The following is an 11398-nucleotide window of genomic DNA, read 5'->3' as shown; positions in this document are numbered from 1 at the left end:
ATTTCAAGAAGTTCTGGAATATTTTAGAGAAAAAGAACATCAGAAGCCATAATGTTGACATTAGATTATACATTAGACTATTCCATGTGATTATAAGAGGCAGGAAGAGTGACACCAGAGGACCCAAGAAGTGTCTGCTTGCATCATTAACGCATATTGAATATTGGAAGAGAAAAGTATGTTCACAAATAACGTAATGAAATATAATATTTTAGCTTATTCAAAATGATGAAAATGTTAAAAGGGCAAAAATAGCTTACAAAAGTGAAACTTCATAACAGCAATTTTTCTTAGCATATTGAAACAAATCATTCGCAGCAGTAGAGTTTTCTCAAAAAGAAGGGACAATCAGAAACAATAGTTCTTGCCAATAAAATATTCTGCCTTTTCTTCTCATATATTCAAAACTGAAGAATGCAACTTAAGGAACTTTAATTAAGGTTAGTTCTTTTCTATAAATCATAGGATTTTTAAATAGGTGGCTTGGGAAAGAGGTCAGAGGACATATTCTTTCTTATGCATCTTAACCAGTTAATTACTTTTTAAAAATAGTAAATGAGGGAGCCATTTCATTTATGTTTGTTTTGAATCATTATAAGGTAACAGACATTTCCAAAATGAAGTTCTGAGAATATATCTTGAAGATATATTTCTTCCATAAAATGAAATTTTTTTAAAATTATTTCTTTTTTTTTCAGAGTGTGGCTTTGTGGATTTATGAAAAGTATTGCTCTTTATTTTAACTGTATAAGGAAACATTAGGGACAGACCAATTATTGCCAAATTTCATTCAGCCAGGTGCCATTCATATGATGCAGATGTTTGTGATCAAGTCTCCCTAGAGAGCTCAAGGTGTTGCATCAGAAAAGAGTCAGTTCATAAGCCTTAGCTGTGTTTCTAAGAGCTGTCATTTCTCCTAATTACATCAACTACAAGTGTGCTAAATTCATTCATAGACATATACTGAGCATTACATCAGAATCAATCTTCATTCATTACAACTACTCTTTGCTTTTTAATTATTAAGAAGCGTATCAATGGATAAGCCTATTGTCATACCTTTAAGTTAGGATTTCTTAAATTGTTTTTTTCCCTAAAGAAATATAATGGCTTTGAAAGAGGCTAGACGTGACAGGGATTTGAGTTTTTCTTGAAGGACAAAAGTCTGAAAATCACTGTTAGTATAAAATCAGTAAGAATTTATAAAGAAATAAATATTAAATAAAAACAAACTCAACTGATCTTTGACCATCAGATGAGAAGGCAGGGCCTTGGCTCAACCTTTCATTTAATTATACCTTGGCTGAATATTCTGGGTAGAAAGAACTTGCCTTTTTCTTATACTAACTTGTAGAAAGACTAGATTAAAACATTTTGCATAGTCACCCAAATTTTTTATTATTACTGTACTAATCTGACTAAGAATAGAGGGAATATAAATGAGAATAGAAAATGAGTTTCAAAGTGTTATGTAGTTTAGGAGTCAGAATAAGTCTCAGAAGTATGAAATTGAATTTATAAAGGAAATTAGTACCCTGAAAGTTCTCAGGTTGAGTAGCTCTATATACTATTCATTCTGGACAATTCTGAAAACCACAATGCTTTCTTATCCATATTTACCTGCACATACTTTACCTTCATTGTGTATTTCTAATGCTATTTATAGTTTGCTGTTATCACCAAAAACCACAGTTGCCCGTATTTTAAAACTTGTATTGTATCACTACAAACATTAATTTCTAATGTAGTGCAGAGAATTCAATGATCTTCAATGATGTTTGCATAATATTTATGCAAAAGACAATTTCTGTCTTTGATGATATGTTGTTATAACATGGTGTTGGCAGAGCACCAGTTGAAAACTTTCTTACTGTCCCAGGATTAATGCCTTAGAGTCCACAGTCTAACATCGAGTAATGCAAGCATATCTTCCTATTTTCCCAGAATTAGTGCCCAAATCCACATTCTAATGTCAAGTAATGTCAAATTCTAAAATCAAAAAACTATGAGCTACTAAGCTACTGAACCAGCAGAGCATTTGGTATCCTAGATTTAAAGCTGCTGATGAGAGAAGAGAAGGGCAAGAGACATAATGAGGAGAAAACCACAAGGGGGCACAGCCTGTACTCCCACTGTGTGGTGTGAAAAGGATATCTTTGTTTCCCACAGTCACTGTGAGTGTAGGTTAGACATTGAGTTATTTTACTAGCACTCCCTAAGAGACCTACAAACTAGGATAGGAATCCCCAACCACAAGAGGTAATGAAGCAAACTTCCCTTGGCAGAAATGAGGGATAATAGTTGGTTAAGCATCAGCTGACTTTCCCAAGCCAGACTACAAAGGGTAAGAGTCCCTTAGAGCCCTTCAAAGAACTAGCAAATATCTGCCCATTAGAAAACCAGCACTTAGATGCCTACCACAGAGAAGTAGCTGCAAGTGACAGAAAGTGAAGAGCAATCCACCCGTGGAGGATTAGTTTAAGTGATGGGAGAGCAGTTTCAGCTAACAAAGTAAATGTCAGTCAATTATCCACAGGGAGTTGCGTATTTACACATTTTGACTCTTCCTCCCTGCCTCAACACCAGTGGACGAAGGGCTTGAAAAGACACAGGTTATGGGCTTCCCTGGTGGCGCAGTGGTTGAGAGTCTGCCTGCCAATGCAGGGGACACGGGTTCGAGCCCTGGTCTGGGAAGATCCCACATGCCGCGGAGCAACTAGGCCCGTGAGCCACAACTACTGAGCCTGCGCGTCTAGAGCCTGTGCTCTGCAACAACAGAGGCCACGATAGTGAGAGGCCCGCGCATCGCGATGAAGAGTGGCCCCCGCTTGCCACAACTAGAGAAAGCCCTCGCACAGAAACGAAGACCCACACAGCCAAAAATAAATAAATTAATTAATTAAAAAAAAATCATTTCCCTATTTAAAAAAAAAAAAAAAAAGAAAAGACACAGGTTATGAGAATTTTTTTTTCCACTCCCATCATTAAGCACAATTTCCAAGTCGCTGGACTCTGGGGAAAGGAGAGCTTATATTGATTACAAGATTTATATTCTAAAGTAGATAAGACTTCATATTAACAACCAGTAACTTGTATTCTTTTTCTTATGTAAAATACCTATGTACATCTCATTTGTAAAAGAAAGTTCTGCTTCATCTGTAATTCTATGGTACCAATTATTTTCTCTCAGTATTTAGAATATATTATTTCACTATTTTCTGGCTTCAGTTTCTACTGCTGAGTAATCAATTTTTAATCTAATTGTTCGTCCTTTGTGATTATTCTATTTTACTAATACTTTAAATATCTCTTCTTCTTCATTAATATTTTAATTTCACTATGTCTAGGTGTATGTTTGTTTTTATTTACCTCCTTGGGATTCATTGAGTTTCCTGAATTTGATATTGGTGTATCTGAAATGGCAATTATCTCTTCAAGTATTTTCTTCTCACCATCTTTATATTTTATTATTCTGCAACTATCATTAGGAGTATCTGGGAACTCTTCCCTCTGTCCTCTCTTTCATATTTTCCTTTCCTTTTCTTTCTTTGCTGCATCCTGGGTAATTTCTTTGTATCATTTAATGATTCTTTCTTCAACTGTGTAATGTGTTATTTTATCCATCAATCAGGTTTTTTAATCTAATTTTATATTTTAATTTTTACAACTTCTGTTTGGTTCTTAATTGATAGTAATTTGGTCTTTGTTTATATTTTTGATTCACTTGTTCCTTAAGGAATTAAAAAATACTCATTTATATTCTTCTGATAATTACAATATCTACAGGCTTTGCAAATATGGTTCATAACATTCTGTTTCTGTTAACCTTGCTTATGGCTTATTTCTTCACGTTTTTAATATATTTATTAGGGGATGATATTCTTTGGAACTCTGAGAAATGTTTAAAAATTGTGTTTTCTTTCCTCCATAGCAGATTTGTGTTTTCTTTTGCTGGGCTCTTGGGGTCACTGCCAATCCAGAATCACTTTGACTTAATTATTGGCTTGGGTTTTAAGTCACACAGTAGTATGAATTAATGCTCCATATCCATGGTCTTGGGGTGATTTAGGGCAAAAGGAATCTTAACTTGGTATGTGAGAGTTACATAAAGGAGGTGGCTGAGGATATGGACTCAGGATTATTTGTTTTGCATATGAAAGGCATGCTCACAGGTAGTTGTTTGCTAACTCTAGGAATTAGGTACCCCTGGGTAGGGCAGTCTCTCCCAAATCAGCAAAGCCCCAAGATATCAAAGCATCATAAAATATTAAAAATCATAATACACAAGGCTAGACAGGCAAGTACTCTCAACATCTTCCTCTGAAAGGGGATTTCGCCTCTTTTTTTCAGTCACTGAGTGTATTGTTCTCTGGGAAGTGAGGTCTCAGATTTTTGAGGTTATCTCTGACCCAGCCTTCTATGACATTCAGACCCATGCTTTGCCTCCAGCTCCGTGGGTGCACGGGACTTTAAAATCCAGGCCCAAGTTTACTGACAATTGTCAGGTTTTCTCCAGGCAAACACTGACTCCAGTGCTCACTTACTGCTCTGGATTTGTGTTTTTTGTCAATTCTGCCCTCTAATGGTTTTTCTTAATTTATTACCACATTAGCAATGATTTTTAAAACATTTTTTAACATTTAACCCATTATTTCAGGCATTTGATGTTAGGAGGGGTTTTTCTGCTCGACTGGTCAACCATTTTGCTAAAATTAAAGTCTTAGATTTACACTTTAATGTCTCTTTGCGTGCTGAAAGTTATTCAATAAACTCTATTAAAAGCAAGGGGAAAAAATCCTAAAATAGTGTCTAATGAAATTTTAATCTTGAAGTTTTTTAGGGTTTTCAAACAGTTTTGTACATTTTGAACAATTGCCACAAACATATAAGCTACTTGAAAATTTTGACCAAATGTTTTGTAATTATTATTTTCTCTAAGAAATTTTGAACCTTTCCTGTAGTTATATATGTTGCAATCTGAAATCTAATTTTAAAATGTGAGAACATCTGTCTTCCTTTTTCAATATTGAAACTATTTATGTGAGGGATGTAAATATTTCTAATATACAGACTAAATTTTCTCATTCACTGATCTTAAAATACAGAAGTTATCGACCCTATCTTCTGAAAACTCAATATCCTCTAAATGGGTGGTAAGAAAACATTTTAAAAGCCAAAGAAAACTCAGTATGCAGTAGACAAGAATATAAATGTGTAGGTTCATAAATTATACTCAGAAAATAAAATTTGAATTGCATAGTATATTAACTACAACTTAAATATCATATTAATTTTGTCACTTTGTTTTAATTTTCAAGTTCTGATAATACAAAAAAAAATTTTAAAAACCCAAAGCTGATAGTACAACTTGATTATCATAAAAGACAACTAGTCTTGATTTTTCAATAGAGAAGTTTGAGTTTAATTTATTGTCTCATTTTTAATTATAATTAAACTAGCTGGAAGTTCATAAGAGTCAATGTGTTTTATGTTACCAAATAACATTGGGAATTCAAACAACTGTTGTCACTAATTAATCATTATTTCCATTTTCTTATGAATCAAACCAGATTTGAGAACTAGCTAATAAGCAGGAAGTTTGGTAAAGACCTGTTTAACAAAAGGAATATGAGCAAACATGTTTTGTATGTAGTGACTACTCCAAAGTTATTTGCCAATTAAGTTATCTACCTTGTGGGCTTCCCTGGTGGCGCAGTGGTTGAGAGTCTGCCTGCTAGTGCAGGGGACACGGGTTCGAGCCCTGGTCTGGGAGGATCCCACATGCCGCGGAGCGGCTGGGCCCGTGAGCCACAACTACTGAGCCTGCGCGTCTGGAGCCTGTGCCCCGCAACGGGAGGGGCCGCGATAGTGAGAGGCCCGCGCACCGCGATGAAGAGCGGTCCCTGCACCGCGATGAAGAGTGGCCCCCACTTGCCGTAACCGGAGAAGGCCCTCGCACGAACCGAGGACCCAACACAGCCAAAAATAAAGAAATAAATAAATAAAGTAGCTATAAAATTAAAAAAAAAAAAAAAAAAAAAAAAAAAAAGCAAGGGGAAAAAATCCTAAAATAGTGTCTAATGAAATTTTAATCTTGAAGTTTTTTAGGGTTTTCAAACAGTTTTGTACATTTTGAACAATTGCCACAAACATATAAGCTACTTGAAAATTTTGACCAAATGTTTTGTAATTATTATTTTCTCTAAGAAATTTTGAACCTTTCCTGTAGTTATATATGTTGCAATCTGAAATCTAATTTTAAAATGTGAGAACATCTGTCTTCCTTTTTCAATATTGAAACTATTTATGTGAGGGATGTAAATATTTCTAATATACAGACTAAATTTTCTCATTCACTGATCTTAAAATACAGAAGTTATCGACCCTATCTTCTGAAAACTCAATATCCTCTAAATGGATGGTAAGAAAACATTTTAAAAGCCAAAGAAAACTCAGTATGCAGTAGACAAGAATATAAATGTGTAGGTTCATAAATTATACTCAGAAAATAAAATTTGAATTGCATAGTATATTAACTACAACTTAAATATCATATTAATTTTGTCACTTTGTTTTAATTTTCAAGTTCTGATAATACAAAAAAAAATTTTAAAAACCCAAAGCTGATAGTACAACTTGATTATCATAAAAGACAACTAGTCTTGATTTTTCAATAGAGAAGTTTGAGTTTAATTTATTGTCTCATTTTTAATTATAATTAAACTAGCTGGAAGTTCATAAGAGTCAATGTGTTTTATGTTACCAAATAACATTGGGAATTCAAACAACTGTTGTCACTAATTAATCATTATTTCCATTTTCTTATGAATCAAACCAGATTTGAGAACTAGCTAATAAGCAGGAAGTTTGGTAAAGACCTGTTTAACAAAAGGAATATGAGCAAACATGTTTTGTATGTAGTGACTACTCCAAAGTTATTTGCCAATTAAGTTATCTACCTTGTGGGCTTCCCTGGTGGCGCAGTGGTTGAGAATCTGCCTGCTAATGCAGGAGACACGGGTTCGAGCCCTGGTCTGGGAGGATCCCACATGCCGCGGAGCGGCTGGGCCCGTGAGCCACGGCTGCTGAGCCTGCGCTTCTGGAGCCTGTGCCCCGCGACGGGAGGGGCCGCGATAGTGAAAGGCCCGCGCACCGCGATGAAGAGCGGTCCCCGCACCGCGATGAAGAGTGGCCCCCACTTGCCGCAACTGGAGAAAGCCCTCGCACGAACCAAAGACCCAGCACAGCCAAAAATAAATAAATAAATAAATAAATAAATAAATAAATAAATAAAAAATAAAACGAGGCATGATTAACTCTTTCAGGCCAGGTTGTGTTTCTTCTCTAGCCTGTTCACTGTTGCCTTTATTTAAAAAAAAAAAAAAAAAAAAAAAAAAAAAAAAGTTATCTACCTTGTGAGAAATATCCTAGTATTTATATCAAGATTAGCAGACAGAGAAAAGAGGAAAGGAAAAGTTCTGAATAAATAAATTTTCCTTTCATAAGAATTGGCTCAATCTCAATAACAGTCAAAGAAATACAATTTTAAACAAGATATTTTTCAACTATCAGATTACCAAAGAAAACAGTGTATAATACCAGGGTCAGACAAGGGAGAAGTGAAATCAATGTTTTATGCACTGTTAGTTTAAATATAAATTGCTCCCAGCCACAGGAGGACATATTGACACTATGTATCATTAAAACCCTTGTTAAAATGTGTATATACTTTAACCTACTAAACTTTCAGTACTTTTTACTAAAAAAAAAAATTTTTAATGTGTGTAAAGATGTAGATACACAAATGTTTATCACAATTTTGTTTATAATTGTGAATGTTTCTAACAAGAGGGAGCCCCTTAACTAAAAATATAGGCTAAAGAATTTGCATAGCTCTGCTCTTTCAGGAAGGACACACCTTCTGATGACTTGACTTGGGAGGTCACCTCTCAACCAAGCACCTGTCCTAGCTAAGGGCTCCTCTTGCTAGCCTGCCTACAGCATGGTTGAGTTCTCTCCCTTGACTAAAAATGATGTCTGTGGTTCATCACCTCAACATTGACTTAAAACTTATTATTAATACCGCGTATGATGTTTACTCCTGATTTTTATCCTAATTTATTTAATTTTTATATTTTAGATTTCCTGCTTACTTTTTAACTTAAAAACTTATTCCTACATTTTTAATAAACATAATTTAACTTTATTTTGTAGTCTTAAAAACCACTTTTAGTCTTAATAACCTCTTTCTTAACTTTTTACCATTTAGACCTAGCTTCTTTGGCGTCTATTTATTTTCAAGTTTCATTTTCTTAACTTACTTGCTTTTTCCAAATTTTAAAATTTATATTAGTCTTTGGGATAAATTCTCTTGCCTTAAAATTATACCTTATTTCTGCCTTTTGGTTAGACTTCGCCTACTTAAATATCTGGTTTTTCATTTACTATTTCATTTTAATTTTTTTTCTGTTCTGTTGAACAACCTCATTCCATGGCTCATGTTCATGAGGAGAATCCTGGCCCTGCCCACAGATGACTCCTTAGCCCATCTGCATGAAGCAGTAGGATGGCTCTCTGTTCTGGCAGAGTCCTTGCTAAGCTCAACTTGCACAAGAGAATGTGAATTCTGCTTGCCAGGTCCCTTGAAACTTAACTGGCAATTAACTTGAAGTGTAACTGGCAATGTGTTGTAAAGGCAATCCGGTTCTTAACAAAGCCTTATTTGAAAGAAACGTGGTCGCTTAGACTGCTTAAAAGTTGTGCAGTCCTTCCATGTCTCTCTAGGTGCTTCCATCAGAAAGCTTGTGATCAGCTGTGCTTATTTCCTTAGTTACATATTTTTATTTTATCTGGATACATTATATGCATTGTTACACTCCACTGTAAAGAATTTGGAAAACATAACACTCTGAAAGAGAGAAAAACAAAGAAAAGTTCAGCATTATAACCCAATTTTACACATTTAAAAAACCAGGACAATGTGGTAATTATAGGCATCCAGTCAGTAGCAGAACGGAAATTGGAACATCCACCTTCAAGTTATGAAGTAACTTAAAATTCAAGAATCCAAGCCATCAGACTCTGTTGCTATAATTGCCAGATTTCCATCAACACTGGGGATCAACCACCAGTCAGAAATAATCAGATTCCTAGTGCTGTTTTCTCTACTTTATTTTGAGTAATATTAAAGTTCCAGAAATATATCAACCCAGGCAAATCCAGTGAGTATAAGTAATGGAAAGTGTTAGCTCCCCACTTTTTGCCATATGCTCAGAAAAATCTTAGACAAGTTCAACTTGATGTTTTGTGAATACCCATCTAGAAACACTGCAGCTTTACTGGGTGGGGTTTTGTGGCAATTTTAAAGTACACACGTTTAGTCAAGAATACATAGATGAGCATGATATAAAGATTCATTTTGCCACGAAGATTTATTTTTGCCATTTAATATTAAACAAAATATTTAAATAATACTGATAAATATTTCAGGTAGTGAATAAATATTTCCAAGCCACAAAACTTTGAAACTCAACCTCTACTCCATGGAACTTTGTATTTGTTTTGGAGCTCAATATTGTGTAAGTACCATCCAGAGATTTTTCTACAAGACTTTTTGCTTTGCTTTGTTTTCTGATTATAAAATTAATTATTCTTATCGTAGAAAATGAAAGAAGCAAAAGAGTAGACAAATGAAAATGAAAACTTCATAGAAATAACTATAGCTAGCATTTGTTCAGCGCTTACTTAGCGTGAACACAAATCTAAGCATCTTACATACATTTTCTCTACCTCCCAACAGCACTGCGCAGTAACTACACTGCTTACCCTTATTTGATAGCTGAAGAAAACAAGACTCACTGAAGTTACTTAAGTGATTAAGTGAATGGACCACTAATCATAAAAGGTGAAAATGGATGTATTGCATCCCATTTTTATTCACTTATTCATTTTGATAGATGATAGACAGCAAGATAAAGAGATAGATGATAGATATATAGATACATAGATACATAGATAGATACATATATAACATAGATACATAGATAGATATACTTTTCTTATTGTTAGGACAGCTATATTTGAAACCTGATTCAGCCACATACAATTATATTATGCATTTTTTCCATGCCTTGAAATTTTACCAAAAATTTAAAAGCCTGTCAAGTCAGTTTAAATTACATTCAGCTAGAAGGGACAGCAAACCTAACAGATAAGTTTAACATTTAGACATGTAATTGCTTCTTCAAGTACAAGAATTCTAGAGATAGGCAGATGTAAGGCAGGATGGTAGTTCAAGGATGCCATCAGCAATCCGGCTCTTTCCATCTTTCTTCTTGCTGTCCTTAGCACATAGGGCTTCATCCTTATACTTGTCACCTTGTGGTCATATGGTGGCTGCTGCATCTGTAACTGTCACGTTTCAGGAAGGAGAAAAAAAGGGGGGGGGGAGAAAAAGGATCCTACCCATGGCTCTATGCCTCAGAAGCCCCTCTCATCATTAGCCAAATCTGGTTCATACAGTATTTCAGTTAACTCAGTACTGTGTAACAAATTATCCCAATACTTTTTTTTTTTTGGCTGTGTTGGGTCATCGTTGCTGCGCGCGGGCTTTCTCTAGTTGCGGCAAGCAGGGGCTACTCTTCATTGCCGTGCTCAGGCTTCTCATTGCAGTGGCTTCTCTTATTGCGGAGCATGGGCTCTAGGCGCGTGGGCTTCAGTAGTTGTGGCATGTGGGATCAGTAGTTGTGGCTCGCGGGCTTAGCTGCTCCGCGGCATGTGGGCTCTTCCTGGACCAGGGCTTGAACGCGTGTCCCCTGCGTTGGCAGGCGGATTCTTAACCACTGCGCCACCAGGGAAGCCCTATCCAAATACTTAATGGCTTAAAACAACAATGAAATGGCTGACAATTCTGCCTTTTGGATAGGTTTCACTCGGGGACGCTAGTCTCTGCTCCAGGCGATGTTAGCAGAGGCAGCTCAGCTGGGGCTGGAGGATCCAAAATGGCTTTACTCACAAACCTGGCACTCAGCTGGGCACTCAGAATGACTGGGGATTGACTAGGTCTCTCTCCTTTCCTTCATAATTTCTTATCCTCCAAGGCCCTTCTGTATCTCCTCATGAACTTTTTCTAGCCAGATAGTTAAAATTCTTTACATGACGCCTGGCTTCTAAGAGAGTGAAAAAACAGAAGCTGCAAAGTCTCTTCAAACATAGGCCTGGAAGTCAATCAACACCATTTCCACAGTCTACTAGTCAAAGCAAGTCATGGGGCCAGCCCAGATTCAAGGGCAGAGGAAAACAGACTCTACCTCTTGGTGGAAGGAGGGGTATCACAGGGATGGAAGGAATTTGAGGTGGCCATCTTTGCAAGTAATCCAATGCACATAGAGGCTCCTAT

Source organism: Balaenoptera acutorostrata, chromosome 5 (assembly GCF_949987535.1).
Source record: "Balaenoptera acutorostrata chromosome 5, mBalAcu1.1, whole genome shotgun sequence".
Classification (NCBI taxonomy): Eukaryota; Metazoa; Chordata; class Mammalia; order Artiodactyla; family Balaenopteridae; genus Balaenoptera; species Balaenoptera acutorostrata.
Note: the sequence above shows the minus strand (reverse complement) of the source record.